The sequence below is a fragment of the Rhinolophus ferrumequinum genome, chromosome 14, assembly GCF_004115265.2.
Source record: "Rhinolophus ferrumequinum isolate MPI-CBG mRhiFer1 chromosome 14, mRhiFer1_v1.p, whole genome shotgun sequence".
Classification (NCBI taxonomy): domain Eukaryota; kingdom Metazoa; phylum Chordata; class Mammalia; order Chiroptera; family Rhinolophidae; genus Rhinolophus; species Rhinolophus ferrumequinum.
The window spans coordinates 12,880,529-12,895,421 of NC_046297.1; positions in this window are offsets into that span (position 1 = coordinate 12,880,529).

Genomic DNA, 14,893 nt, shown 5'->3' on the forward strand with positions numbered 1-14,893 from the left:
CCCTGTTACTTTCAGGAGAGTGAGACTTTTTGTTCTATTCGGGCCTTCAACTGATTGCATGAGGCCCACCACATTAGGGAGGGCAATCTGCTTTACTCCATCTACCAATTCAAATGTTCAGATGTTAATCTCATCTAAACATACCCTCACAGACACACACTGAGTAATGTTTGAATAAATATTTGGGCACCTCTAGGACCAGTCAAATTGACACATAAAATTAATCCTCACGGTTGGTTAATCAAAAAATGTCAGCCATATTAGATAATCATAAAAGAGATACATAGACACCTTGAACTTTTTATTTTACTTCAAACATATAAATGTATATTCATTTGCCAATCTTTTGTAGTAGACCCAAAGTTTTTTCTTTGAGTATGAATCTGACGATTGATGGTCCACATCGTTTTTTGCAAAAATTATAACTCTTAATTCATCTACAACATTTTCCAGTGTCTGTTTCCTTAAGTGAGAAAAAGAACTTACGATCTAAGAGGAAAATTGTTTTTAGACATTGAAAGTTTTTTCCCCAATTCTTTTGTAGGTTTTTTTATTTGAATCCATTTTTGAAAAGCAATTTGCTTTCTGAAGTATTTAATTTCGTTTTTACTGCAACATTATTCTTTTAAAACTTGTCATCTTAGTAATATATAGTTTTATATTATTACCATGACAAGGTTTGGGATCAAACACAATTGAGTCTAGGGCAGTATACGAGTACAACTTAACTGGTGGAGCACAAGTGCATGGGCTAAATGGAGAGTCGTGAAGCAGCAATGAAGGGCAGTTTGCTGTGTGAATGGACCAGTATGTTTCACAGAGAGATGGGGAAAAGTCAATCGGGAGAATCAACTCAGTGGAAGCCTACTTAGAGAGTTGCTCCCCATATCACTGGGTTAAAAGGACTTTAAACATGAACATCTGTTTGCATCAGATTTTTTCAGTCTCCAAAGGACACAGATTACCATGAACAACAAAATAAACAAGAAGAGGAACAGGATCCACTTCCAGAATTTTCTAGAAACTTTCTGGATTCCTTTTGGTTATATTCATCAGTTCATATTTCCATGATTACCTTCAAATATGTAATTTAAAAATTTTAATTCTCACGCCTGTTTTTCTAAATTATACCCCTTGGCACCTCAAGAATAAAATCATGTGCTGTTTTATTAAAATGTCTACTTTTATCGTAACCGTCATTTTTTAAAAGTAAAATTCTGCTCTGTTTTATTTAGATGATAAAATAATCTGTGCTGCACAATGAAAACCACTCAGAAAGAGGTACTTTGGTTATGACACCATGTCAAGACAAGTCCTTTTTTTCATACTTCAGGAATGATAAAACACAATGTAATACTTTCATGTGACAAGATGACACAATAAAAAAAATTCTATTGCTGTTGTTAATTACCTCTATGACATATTTGTAATCTAAGTAACAATATCCTTAAACGTTAAGGTTCGGAAGATGAAAAAAAAAAGACTAATTATTCAGTCATTTTATTTCTGAATAGCTGAAAAGATAATACTCTGGTACCCAAGCCATGAGGGATCAAGCAGTAACATTTGTCCTGGGTTATTTGTCACATTTTCCTTTGACCTTATGGCCTTTTGGGGGCAAAATAGTGTGCTGTTTATGAGAAGGCTCCAGGGTCAGACTACCTGGGCTTTAGTCTTAGCAACACCCCCTCCTATCTTGATGGACAGGGGCAATTATTTAAGTTCCATAAATGTTAGTATTATCACATGCTGGATCCTTGAAAATATCACCAAAAGAACCTGTTTAAAAGGTAAATCTGAGTGTATTGTTTACCTCGGTAAGGGAAAACACTACTTGGACAATCAATTAGTAGCATCTTGGAAAGGAGAGAGCAAAGTTGATATTCATGAAGTTTGGGGGTTTGGTGGAAGGCAAGTCTTCCAAGTCAAGGGACGGGACTTGATTAGGATGGGGTGAAGATCACGGCAGACTGCTCTAGGATTGGTGGCTGCAACCAAACAAGGGCTTTGAGGTTAGGGTACAGAAGAGTCTCAAGGAGAAAAGAGTCATTTGATGCTATCTATTGAAAAGTCAAACAGTCTTATGTTCCTTAAAAATGGATTTTTCAGGAAGTTCCTGAGAGGAACATGAAACTTATTTTTAACTTTCATTTCTCGGGACAAAGCTTTCTTGGAAGAGTTCAAACATGATGATGAAGAAGATAGTGGCACAATAAAACCCTGATAATGAGGACAGTGAGCTGTGTTTGTGTGTGTGTACAGGGGGTGGCAGGAGAAGATAGTTGTTATTCTCAGTTTCTCATTTGCAAAATATGAACCATAATAGTAAATTTATGGATGATGGTACTAAATGAGTACTAACTAACCTTCTAGAAGGAAAGTATATACCATGGAAGGAGCAAGGGTGTGGCATCAGTCAAATACAGATTTAAATCTAAGTTACAATTTTTTAGTAGGTATGATCCTGTTTTGTAACCTTTAGAGTGATACTCCTGACAGGGGTATTGTGGGAATTAAATAAAACAATTTCTGAGAGATAGTGTTTCAGGCAGGAAAACTATGGCTCCTTCAAAGGGGGGAATTGAAGAGGGTTTGATATAGGGACTGATTGCAGAGGATAAGGAACTAACAGAGGATGTTGATGCAACAGCAGGAAGACCTGTTATCACTCCCAGAATTGAAGGCAGAGGGAGGGAGCTGTCCTGGAGCCTGGCAGGAGCTGGAACCCTGGGAGAGAAGCCAGCCTACAAGAGCTGAGGCCATCTGGTAAAGGAATGCAGCCACTTCCAAACCAGGCAGGGACAAGCAGGAATAAATACGCTGATGCTTCCTCCTCTCACTCTCCAATTTCCTGCATTGCATTGTCAACCCCAACTAAATGCCACAGGGCAGGTGAGCCTGGATAGAGGGGCAGGATGGAGAAGAGCAAAGACTGTGTCAGGAGAAGTACACACAAAATAACCAACACTAGCAGGGACTACAAAGTCTTAGTTCCCTTGCTGTGGTCCATTTAGGAATTAGGATACAGTTGAAATGAACATATTTGCAGTATAGAGTTGAAGACATCGTTATATGTCTATTTGGAGGAAAAAAACTTTTAAGCACTAACCATGTAAAATCCTTGGTGTACTAATATGTGGTTAATCTGAGAGTGTTTACTTAATGTGCCTGTTTACTGTATAAGGGGACCAATATTATATCTGCTTGTTCGCAAATCAGGATGTAAGTTCAATGTCCATTAGGTTCAGACATACAATGTCCATTCACAATTTCCAATCAGTTCAAGAACCTCCTCTTAACAAAACCTAGAGGATATTTTTGCTGGTTTATCTTGGGACAAGAAAAGAGTCAGTTGAATAGAAAAGAAACTCCTATTATGAAATAAACATATCAAAATATACAAGTCATATATGAGTGTGTCTACGAGGTCAGACAATGAAGTTTGCGAACTCATCCTAGAAAAAGCGCTACATACCTCATTGCTGAATATCACTACGGTCACCTTTGAAGTACTCCCCTTGGGAAGCTCTGCACTGATGCCAGCACCTCATCCACCCTGCAAAGCAATTTTAGAACTCTTTTTCTGGAATGGCCATCAGAGCTGTCGTCATATGACCCTTGATGCCCTGAATATCCTCAAAATGTCTTCCTTTCAATATTTCCTTTATCTTCAGGTAAAGAAAGAAGTCATTGGGGCCAGATCAGGTGAGTAGGGAGGTTCCAATACAATTATTTGTTTACTGTGTACAAACTCCCTCACAGACAGTGCCATATGAACTGCTGCATTGTCGTGATGCAAGAGCCATGAATTGTTGGTGAAAAGTTCAGGTCGTCTAACTTTTTCATGCAGCCTTTTCAGCACTTCCAAATAGTCAAGTTAGTTAACTGTTGGTCCAGTTGGTACAAATTCATCATGAATAATCCCTCTAATATTAAAATTGTTTAGCAGTACCATTGCCACAAGTTCATGAATGTAATTGCCAGACCTCATACATCGATCTCCACTAGCCATGAACTAATACTTAAACTCATCTTTCAAATTCTGCTAGTCTATTTGGTACAGGGGAATGAAACAACCTATGTATTTGTTTACTGCCATTTTAACCATTTTTAAGGGTACAATTTAGTGGTGTTAATTACATTCACAATGTTGTATAGCCATAACCACTATCTATTTCCAAAACTTTTTCGTCACCCCAAATAGAGTTTCAATAACCATTAAGTACTAACTCCCCATTCTCCTCAACCTGCCAGCTCCTGGTAGGCTCTAATCCATTCTCTGTCTATGAATTTACCTTTCCAGATATTTCATAAAACTGGAATCATATAATATTTATCCTTTTGTGTCTCCTTATTTCATTCAGCGTACTATTTTTTTTTTAATTTTTTTTTTTATTGGGGAAGGGGAACAGGACTTTATTGGGGAACAGTGTGTACTTCCAGGCCTGTTTTCCAAGTCAAGTTGTTGTCCTTTCAATCTTAGTGGAGGGTGCCGTTCAGCTTCAAGTTGTTGTCCTTTCAGTCTTAGTTGTGTCGGGCGCAGCTCAGCTCCAGGTCCAGTTGCCGTTGCTAGTTGCAGGGGGCGCAGCCCACCATCCCTTGCGGGAGCTGAACCGGCAACCCTTGTGGTTGAGAGGATGAGCTCCAACCACCTGAGCCATCCGGGAGCTCAGCGGCAGCTCAGCTCAAGGTGCCACTAAGATTGGTTCAATCTTAGTTGCAGGGGGCGGAGCCCACCATCCCTTGCAGGACTTGAGGAACTGAACTGGCAACCTTGTGGTTGAGAGCCCACTGGCCCATGTGGGAATCGAACCGGCAGCCTTCAGAGTTAGGAGCATGGAGCTCTAACCGCCTGAGCCACCGGGCCGGCCCTCAGCGTACTATTTTTAAGGCCCAGCCCTGTTGTAGCATGTATCAGAACTCCATTCCTTTTTCATGGCTGATTAATATTCCATCGTATGTATACACCACATTTGGTTTATCCATTCATCTGTTGGCAAACACTTGAGCTGTTTCCATCTCTTAGTCATTGTGGATAACGCTACAGTGAACACTGGTGTCCAAAGTATCTGTTTGAGCCCCTGCGTTCAACGATGTGGAGTACATACCTAAGAGTGTAATTTCTGGGTCTTATGGTAATTCTATATTTAGCTTTTTGAGGAACCATCAAACTCTTTTCCATAGAAACTGCACAGTGATACATTCCTACGAGCAGCAGAGGAAGGTGCCAATTTCCCCAGATCCTCATCAACGAGTTTCATTTTTCTAAATTATAACCACCCTAGTACCTGTAAATTGGTATCCCAGTATGGTTTTGGTTTACATTTCCCTAATGATTGATGATATTGAGCACCTTTGCATGTGTATATTTTGCCCATTCGTATAGATTCTTTGGAGAAATATCTATTCAAGTCTTTGCCCATTTTTAAATTGTGTTGTCTTTTTGTTGTTGAGTTTTGGGAGCTCTTTATACATTATAGATACCCAGAAATGATATCATTTATCAGATAAATGATTTGTCAATAAACATTTTCTCCTATTCTGCAGGTTGTATTTTAACTTTTTTGATAATGTCCTTTGATGCACAAAGTTTTTAATTTTGACAAAGTTCAATTTATCTGTTTTATTTTTATTGCATGCTTTTCCTGTCAGATCCAAGAGCCCATTACCAAAATCTAAGGTTTTCAAGATGTACTGCTATGTTTACTTCTAAGAGTTTTATGGTTTTAGGGGAGAGTAAGAAGAAGCAGAGAAGAAAGTTAACAATAATTCTGGGTGTGTTTGTTTGTTTGTTTGTTTGTTTGTTTGTTTGTTAGCGCAGAAGACTAGATTCAGATTTAAAAGAAGAACAAAAATGGAACGTTCAATCAGGTAGAACTTATATTTCCTGTCATTCACAACATATTATTTTCCCATACTTGACAAAATGTTTTAAGATGAATAGAGGAAGGAAATTAGAGAGGAAATTTTAGATCAGGGAAGGTCCCAGAGAAAGGAAATCTATGCTCACCTCCCAGGCTGATTCCTAGCAAGAGAGAAAGAATTCCATAGTTTGGCACATCTGAAAGCAGAGGGAAGAGTATTATGCTTCCTACCCGACTGCTATGGAGGCTGCAAGTCCCACTGAAAGTTCCATGCATTCTCATGATGAAAAATAGTAGAATAGATAGCTGTATAGGGTACCATACATACAGACATGGGCCAGAGTGGAACCTCAGAAATATCGGCTGACCCTCCCCCCCATAAGGTATGGAGAGGTGCTGAAGTTCTTACATGAAACAGTGCAAATCACCCTAAAAATATAGAGTTCCTTTTGCAATGACTTTAAAATTAAGCTTGAAACATACGTAATGATGTCCACTAAATTTTATACATCCAACAGACAGCTATCACATTTTGCAGGAATGAAAGACACGGGGTGGGGGTGGGAGCGGTTATATTTCCCTTGCCTCACCTTGTGACCAGAAGTTGCTCACCAAACTTCACTGCTCCATCATTTGGAGGATTAACCCATTTAACTTATTCTGCAGCAGCTGACAACCAAATATAGGGGAATGCATTTATTTGGGGTTCTATCATGATATCTTCAAAGAACACCAATATTGTTATACATGGCCATAAGATGATTGTTGGACACACTATTGTATGCAAATAAATTCTCATTCTGATAGATATTAACAAGTCCAGTAGGAGAGGGAATAAGTGGAGATAATGTAGAAAATGTTGCAATATACTGAGGAGGAGACTGGAACATGCAGTTGACCACTCTTTGGAAGGACCTGGAAGGAAACGTCAGTGTTGAGATCTGCCTCTGTGCTGGTAGAAAGTCGTTCTAATTTCACATTTAAAGACTCAACTGACTGGTCTTAAATCATGATGGCTTGTCTTTTTTTAAAAAAGTATTGATACAGAACATTATATAATTTTATAATTAACACTGTTTCTCAGCAGTCAAGAGGCAGGCAGACAAGCAAAGACAATTCCCACGGGTGGGGTCTTACTTGCCAAACTTCAAAGCGCTTCCCTATGAAATAGCCAGTGACCGAGGACATAGTTGACATTCAGTAGAGTAAGGACACATTGAGCATGTCCTGTGAGTGGGCACTGATCTGTTTCTTTGAAAAGAGAAGCCGACATATTCATAAAACACAACTCTCCCAACAGGTTGTGTTTATGTGAGAAGAAATGCAGAGGGACTTGGGGGAGGCTGGGAGAGCCATTCGAAGGTGACACGAGTCTCACTCTGAGTGAAGAATAGAAAGAAAAAAGGAAGTTCAGGTGGAAGTGTTTTAGACTGCAGGGACTTGTAAGGGAAGTTCTGCAAGAATGCTGGGGAGTCCTCTACCAAAGTCATTCATCAGAAGAGTCTTACATGCCCCAGGAATGAGCTTGCCATAGTTTTCCTGTCATACTCAGTCAATGACTAAAAGCAACACATGGGAAAGGTGGCCTTGGAACAAACCTGGCAATGAATGTCAGAGCCAGGTAGCTGGGGCTCTAAGTCAATTATGCTCCCTGCACTGGGAGGAGATCTGAGAAACCAGTTCTCATGGTGGTCACACCAGAGGCAGTTCTCCTGCAAATGCCTTCCAAGACCCAGAATTAGTATAAGACGTGTGTATCAGCGCGTCATTTAGCATTGCAGGTATATCTGTTTAAATGAGAAGGAAATTAGTTCATGTATTCACCTGGTAGAGAAATGAGTATTTTCTACCTCAAAAAGGTAAACTAATTTATTACTCAGAGAATCTTTGCACCTACTGGGCTCTTTTGACTTGATGGATTTTAGCTCAAAGAAAGTTGCCACTTCCTTTTCAGTAAATGGTAAAGGCACAGAGAAAAAAATTGTTATTGCACTAATATACAGAGAAGTAGCAGCTCTGTTCTGTTCTTTTTTTTTTCCCGCCTGAAGTACGCTTTACTTCTTCCGGACAAATGACTGCTCTGCCTGAAACTACTTGTCATAAGGGTGGGGACAGAAGCGTGGAGTAACCATGTCTGCAATATTCTCAGCATCTCTTCATTACAATCTAATTATTCACACCTGTTTCCTACAGACGACCTTCTCCACAACATAGTATTACCTACTTCATGAGTTAGCATGAGTAAGAAGTGAGCAAGGAGTGGTATTCTATTATGGTGTTACAAGTTGCCACAATTATTTCTTTGTTGTCTTGAGGTCAAAATTTCACCCCATCGTGGTATAAGCGCATCTCATCATTATGGCCAGTGAACACTGACTGAATATCTATTAAAAGTTTACCAAAGAGAATGCAAAGAGGACTCAGAATTTTGAACTCAAGGGGATTCAGGAATAAAAGGCACATGCATAAAAGCAATTCAGATAGTATAGACTTCTGGGTCTAGATTTGATTTTATCCCACATATAAGCTATAAAATTAGCCTATAACAGTTTCCTGAAGGCTTAGAAGAAAACATGAGATCCTGGGTCAGAAACAAAGGACTTTATCATTCACAGCACAGCAAGCATCAGGGGAGGTTGGGGAAACCACTGCTTTTCTAGTAAGAAGAAACCTACCCTGCTCTTTGTCCAAGGGGGATACATTCCTCATCTCCCAGGTAACCAGCTGCATAAGCAAACTTGAGAAATGGATTGGGTTATGAACCTTGCAGTCTTGGTACACCCAGCAAGACATGTAGGAACTCAAGAAACTCAAGTGAGACTGTCTCTGTCAACACTGGCACAAAGTCCAGTGATCAGTGCAGGTGACAGCACCACGGAAATTTGGAAATCAGACAGGACACCCCTGACTTAGGTAGGGGAATTGATGTTGACTTTGATTACAAAAAATGAAAAGGTTGCTGGCTATAGTAACATGTTTATTACCAGCTCACCTCTACAGGCAGCTATGGGTTGCTTACAAGGAAAAAAAAAAAAGCAGGGGGAGGAGAAGGAGAAATGGGTCTTTGGGTTTAACAATGATGCCATTGGACTAACCACACAGAGAGTTATGATAAAACTATCATTCTGAACACTCATCTTCAATGATTGGAAGTGAGGTACGTTAGATGCAGGAATCTGATTATCATCATGTGAGTTGAAATGTTTTCTCCATCCAGATATTTCTGCATATGTTTTATTAAACATCCCTCCTAAGCTAAGCTATAAACAATAGGAATAATGGCTGTGTTTTAAGTTCCAATTAGCTGTATAGAGGTTGATGGGCGTATAGGGATTTAAAACCCTTTACGCTCCCATTAGATAAAAATCTGTGACACATAAGTCATTATTATCCACCAGCATGAGGCCAAGTGAATTCGTGGAAGGCCAATTCCTGCTCCACACCCACGTCTGCTTGGCCCAATTCCCTCGGTGGGTTTCAGAGCCACACAAGATGTTATACCCAAGAGTGACCTTTTGTACCAGAAGCTCCACTGATTCTAGCAGGAAACTGGGTTTCCTCCACTTCCTCCTCAGTTCCAGAGGGCACTGAACATGACCTTGAAATATTTTGTGATCCTATTGTGAAGCCAACAGCAATGAAGCAGCACTTCCCAAAACAAAAGTAGCTGACATCAGGCGGATACAAGACTGACAGTTCTGAAGCAGGCGGGGACTCCTTGTTTTGGAGAGGACAGATGGAACCCTGGTTACAGCCACCGCCTCGCTCAACTCGATCAGTTTACGGAAAACAGAACATGAAAAAGTGGAAATCACTGGCCAGTACTAAAGCATTATTTAATATGGAAAGCAGTCCCAATTAGAATGTGAAAATCTATGTTTTCTTCAAAAGTAATGTTGACCTTTTCCTTTCAAAAGTAATTTTGAATTTTCTCAGTTCATAGTACGCGTATAGATCGATCTCTCTCTCTCCCTCTCTCTCTCTCTCTCTCTCTCTCTCTCTCTCAATCTCTCTCAATCTCTCTCTCTTTCTCTCTCTATCTGTATCTCAGGAATTCCAGAATACATTTGCACATTTTTTTTAAATTAAACTCTCATTTTAGAGGAAAAAATATAAGTCTTCATCTGCGTAAAGAAGAAAAGAGCTTCTGGAGATCTCTATGTCACTTTATTTTAGGAGCTCTTTCCTACTCCCTGAAATTGGCTCTTTCTCCTCATATTTTTCTCTAATTATCCCACTTCCTACCTCACATCCTGCACTAGCTTACCTAACACCTAAACATCCTTTTCCTCTGTGATTTTCAAATACATGTATGACAAAGTGCTGTGACCACCTCAGCCATATTGGCACCTCAAAGAGGAAATTGGTATTTCAAAAAAAAAGTGGTATATTACTAACAGTAGATTTTTAAGGGGTGTCTCTTAGTGTGGGGAGGGGTGGGAATCTCCCAATTTTAGAGCTACAGAGCATTTAATAAAACATCTAGTCTGTTTCTGCACAAGTCTATCTCTGGTCCACTTCACCAGACAGAGGATTTCTGTGCCCAAACTCAGACTGAATCCTTGACTTTAGCCTCTTTATAGACAATGCTAAATAGCCAATGAAAATTTTCCAAACCCAGCAGTTGACCAGATGTTTTGTCCGATAGCAAGCATCCAGATCCTATTTGAGAACACATAGGCGTTTGACTGAATTTTTCATTTGTCATCTGGGTATTTGGCACTAAATACGCACGCTCTTTAGAAATCACAGAAGGAGCTCATTCTCCAGGCATTTCACGTCACGTGCCCTCCAGTGTGGCTTTCTGTTCTAAAAGAAAGTTCCACTGTCCACTGGAAGTGGCAGCAGCATGCAAATCTGCCATCATTAGAGAACTTGGATATTTAGGAGGCTGTTTTGATCTTTGAGAAGCCAATGCCAGCGAGGAGCTGAAATTGCTGCCTGCATCATGCCGTGGTAACCTCAAACACTCCAAATCTTAGTGGCTGAAACAGCCAAGGCTTATCTTTCACTTAAGTTACATGTGCAACGTGCGCCTGGGGTGGCAGCAAGTGGAAGCGGTAGTGGGGGTTGCAGGGTCTCTGCTCCACAGTCACTGAGGGACTCGAGCTGAAAGAGTTTCCATCTCAGCAAATATTTCTGCATTTGCCTCACAGCAAAATGCAGAGCTGATGGGTCTCTTAGTGTAAAATTTCTTCAGAAAGGATCCTCACCATTGACATACCGGAAGACAAATAGTCAGTAACGTACAGTCCCCTGAGTGTACCCCAGAAGGAGAATGGGACCACGTACCGGTGATCAGAAGTAGTATCTGTCACATCCATCCAGGGTTCAGAGGAAAAAGTCACCAAACGTTTATTTCCTTAAAGCTGGGTTTCTTCCTAGGGCAAAATCAAGCATTCTTTCTTTCTCTCAGACAAACTTCATGGTAATAGTTTATTAATACATTATTACCTAGGTAAGACCACTGGATGCACGTTTCATTTAGAATGTAAAAGTCTGTTCTCTCATGGACCTTTACTTTCAGTCCCCGCCCCATCAAAACAAAAAAGAACCAAAAGAGAGAGAGAGAGAGAGAAAGATTATATGTGTTAAACCTCTAGTCTCTCATTTCAAGCTTGCAAAGGCTCTAATTGTAAATTCAAATAATGGAAAAACAAATCTACTTGCCTCCTGGCAAACCATTACTCTTTAAATGAGAACCTGCTCTATGCTTCAAAATCTCATTACGAGGAATAATCACTGCTCAGCGTTGTATATAATCAACTTTCCTATGCATGGGCAAACATGCATTTGTATTTATAAAATAGAAATGATACTCTGTACTTTTATATCCCACTTGTAAAATACTCAGTGTTATTGTAATTATTTTACAGTTTGTGGAAACAGTTTCAATGGCTACATAAGATGAAGTCGAAAGAGCCTATAATTTATTTCACCATTTTCCTTTTGCACATTTATTTATGTTGCGTGGCATGGAAATTCACATTTGTTTATGTGATTATTTGATGCATGTTTGTTTGCTTCAAAGATTGTAAACTCTTATGTTTGTTTTTGGTCACCATTTTATTCTCATCCATAGTAGTACCTGAAATATAGTGGGGAAACTATAGCATCAGTGGAATGAATGAATGACCCCACCCCTCAGTCCTTGGCTTAAATCAGCATAATGCACAAAATATTTGGATCCTCACCTCAGCTATACATAATAGTCTCTCCCTCTTCTAAAATTTCTCCACAGTTCTTTTTTTTTAAATAACGCCCTTGCAGGGGAAAAAGGAAAAATACTATTTACTGAGCACTGTTATGTGCTAGACACTGTACTAGACCTATTTAAAAAAAAAAATCCATGTCAAAAGGGTTGTGCCTTGGCCTAGTGGACATGCAAGAAAAAAAAAGTCTGCCATGATATTTTTAATCAAGATTCTTGCAGAACTCTTCAGTGACCTTGTTATGCAGTCTGACTCCCGAAAAAGCTCGAGTCCCACCCTAAACGAGATCTTTCTTCTTTTGCCTGGGGACAGATAGTCTGAGAGGATGGAAGTCTGAAGTAGACAGCAGCTGATGGGATGTGCCCTAGAGGCTGAACCCTGGGCAGTGAACCAGCAGCTCAGGCGTGGTGGCACTAAAGTGAGTCCTAAATGACTCCAATGATCAAAAAGGGTATTAGCAAAATTTTGTGATGTCATCTGCAGAGAGAGGGGCAAATGGAAAGGACGAAGTCCTGAATGATACGCCATGAGCCCATTTTAGGGAAAAGGAGAAAAACGTATGCTGGGACTTGTTTGCTTGTTTTGCCTTGTTAACATGTTGTACTTAGGTACATGGCCAAACTAAAGGCATCATTCCTGTCCCTTCAAATCACAAATCAGAAATAGATGTGTGAACTATCACTCACGTAAGTGCACAGAGGTCTCTATTTTCTTCCCCTTTAAATGACATTTATACTCATCAACTGACAAATGGCTCAGATTTTAAATCTCACGTATGGGAGACACAAAAACTTCAATGCTTCAACATCAAGAAATAATGGAAAACAGTGCAAGCCATAAATGTTGAGTAACTCTACTTTTGTCTGTCTTAACACAGATGTTTATGCAACTGTGCAGGTATCTAATTAGTCTTTACTAATGATTCCAGGAAGACGCTACTTCACTTCCAAAAGGTAAGTCAATATATACCGTGTTTCTCCGAAAATAAGACCAGGTCTTACATTAAGTTTTGCTCCAAAAGATGCATTAGGGCGTATGTTCAGGGGATGTCATCCTGAAAAACCACGCTAGGGCGTATTTTCTGGTTAGGTCTTATTTTGGGGAAAACCTGGTATGAGGGGTTTTGGAGATGAGAGAGGAAAGCATGGTAGCTGGAGGTTTCAACATGCAACCAGATTTTAGAGACAACGTACCTTTCACAAGTTAAGCAAGTTATATAATAGATTCAATGTGGATGAAAAATGATGCTGAGGTGCAAGCTAAACAGAGCAGACACCTAGCAGCACGGGGGTGAAATAGAAACAACAAAACTTACTACAAAATTTTGCTCTTTAGACATTTTCCTACCTGAATGTTCTCACCCCATCTCTCCTGCACTGTTCTAACCTCATCTCCTACAAGGCACAGAGGCCATGATCAATCAGAAGGACAAAGGTAAACACAGAACTACTCCCCTCAACACACCCCACGTGCCGACCCCCGCCTCTCTGCCTACACAGTTTGCTCTTACGTCCAAACCCTGCCCATCCATGTAGGTGCTCCTTGAGGCGACGTCTACGAACAACGCCACGAACGCAATCAAGCTGAATGCACGATCCCACATGATCTGTAAAGATCTCTTTACATGTAGAACTTTGAAAGTCTACGTGCATCATTTAAAACTACAAATCAAATAGCTTCTTGAAATTAACAGTTGGGAGACAGAAACTGACATCAAGAGAGTAAATGAGGCAAACATCATTTTATATAGATGATCCCAGAGCAGAGGCTGTGGGAATCAGGAGAAATGTTTCACTTTTTTTTCCCCTTTGATGTCCCAAAGGAAGTCAGGTCCTCTCTGAACGCCCAGCCCTCACCAATAAACCTGGCATTTCCAATATAGAAGACAGATGACTCTGATGAGGCTTTCATTTAAAAAGTTTAGCTTCTTTTAATTCTGAAAACCAGAATTCTTGGAAAGCACAATTTTCTCAAGTACCTAGTGTCCACAGTAGATCAAATTATTTCCCAATCAACATCTTTTCCCTATCAAAAACTTCTGCTTTCTCCCAACCAGTATTCCAGCTATAAAAACAGCTGTTAATTTTAATATCCATGAGAGTCACTGCGCTGCCTAAAGAGGTCAGAAGAATGTAAATGAATAGAGAAGGAGCAAATGCTTCTCAGACATAGAAACCCGGCACTTTGGAAAGCTGAAGGGCTTACAGTACCCAGCACACGACAGATGAGCAGTGGGTAACATTGAAAGTGCAGTCATCTGGACAACTTCCTTCACTCTCCATCTTTGGGTCTTCCCATCTTTAACACGGCTGCAGCTGCCTCCCTCCAGCCTGCCTCCAGCTTGTGTTGAACTCTCTCAGGAGAGTCAATAGCCAGATAGCATCCATGTGTGACATGGCATTTCCCAGCATGTACTCGGAGAACAAGTTTCTCAAGATGCTCAGGTGAAAACCTGCCCAAGCCTACAGATTGTACCCCCAATTAAGATTCACCATGGACATTTGCATTTTCCGAATCAATTTGACCTATTTCAAAGTGACATTTGTTAACATTCCAACTATCTTGTGTGCTACACAACATCTTCTGGAAAGCATTCAGTTTATGCATTTGAAATCTTCTTAATTAGGGTTTATATTCTAGGCAACTCGGTAAAGTGGATGAAATGTGCTTTCTGCTTGTGTTGGCCCCCAACAGTCCAGAACCTATTTTTTCTGCTCCGCTTTTCTGGGTACTGTATTTCATGGTCCTGTGTTCACTGCTGAAATGTACTCCTAAAATGTATATTCTTTTGTCTCCCTTAGTGCCAGGTGTCTCAAG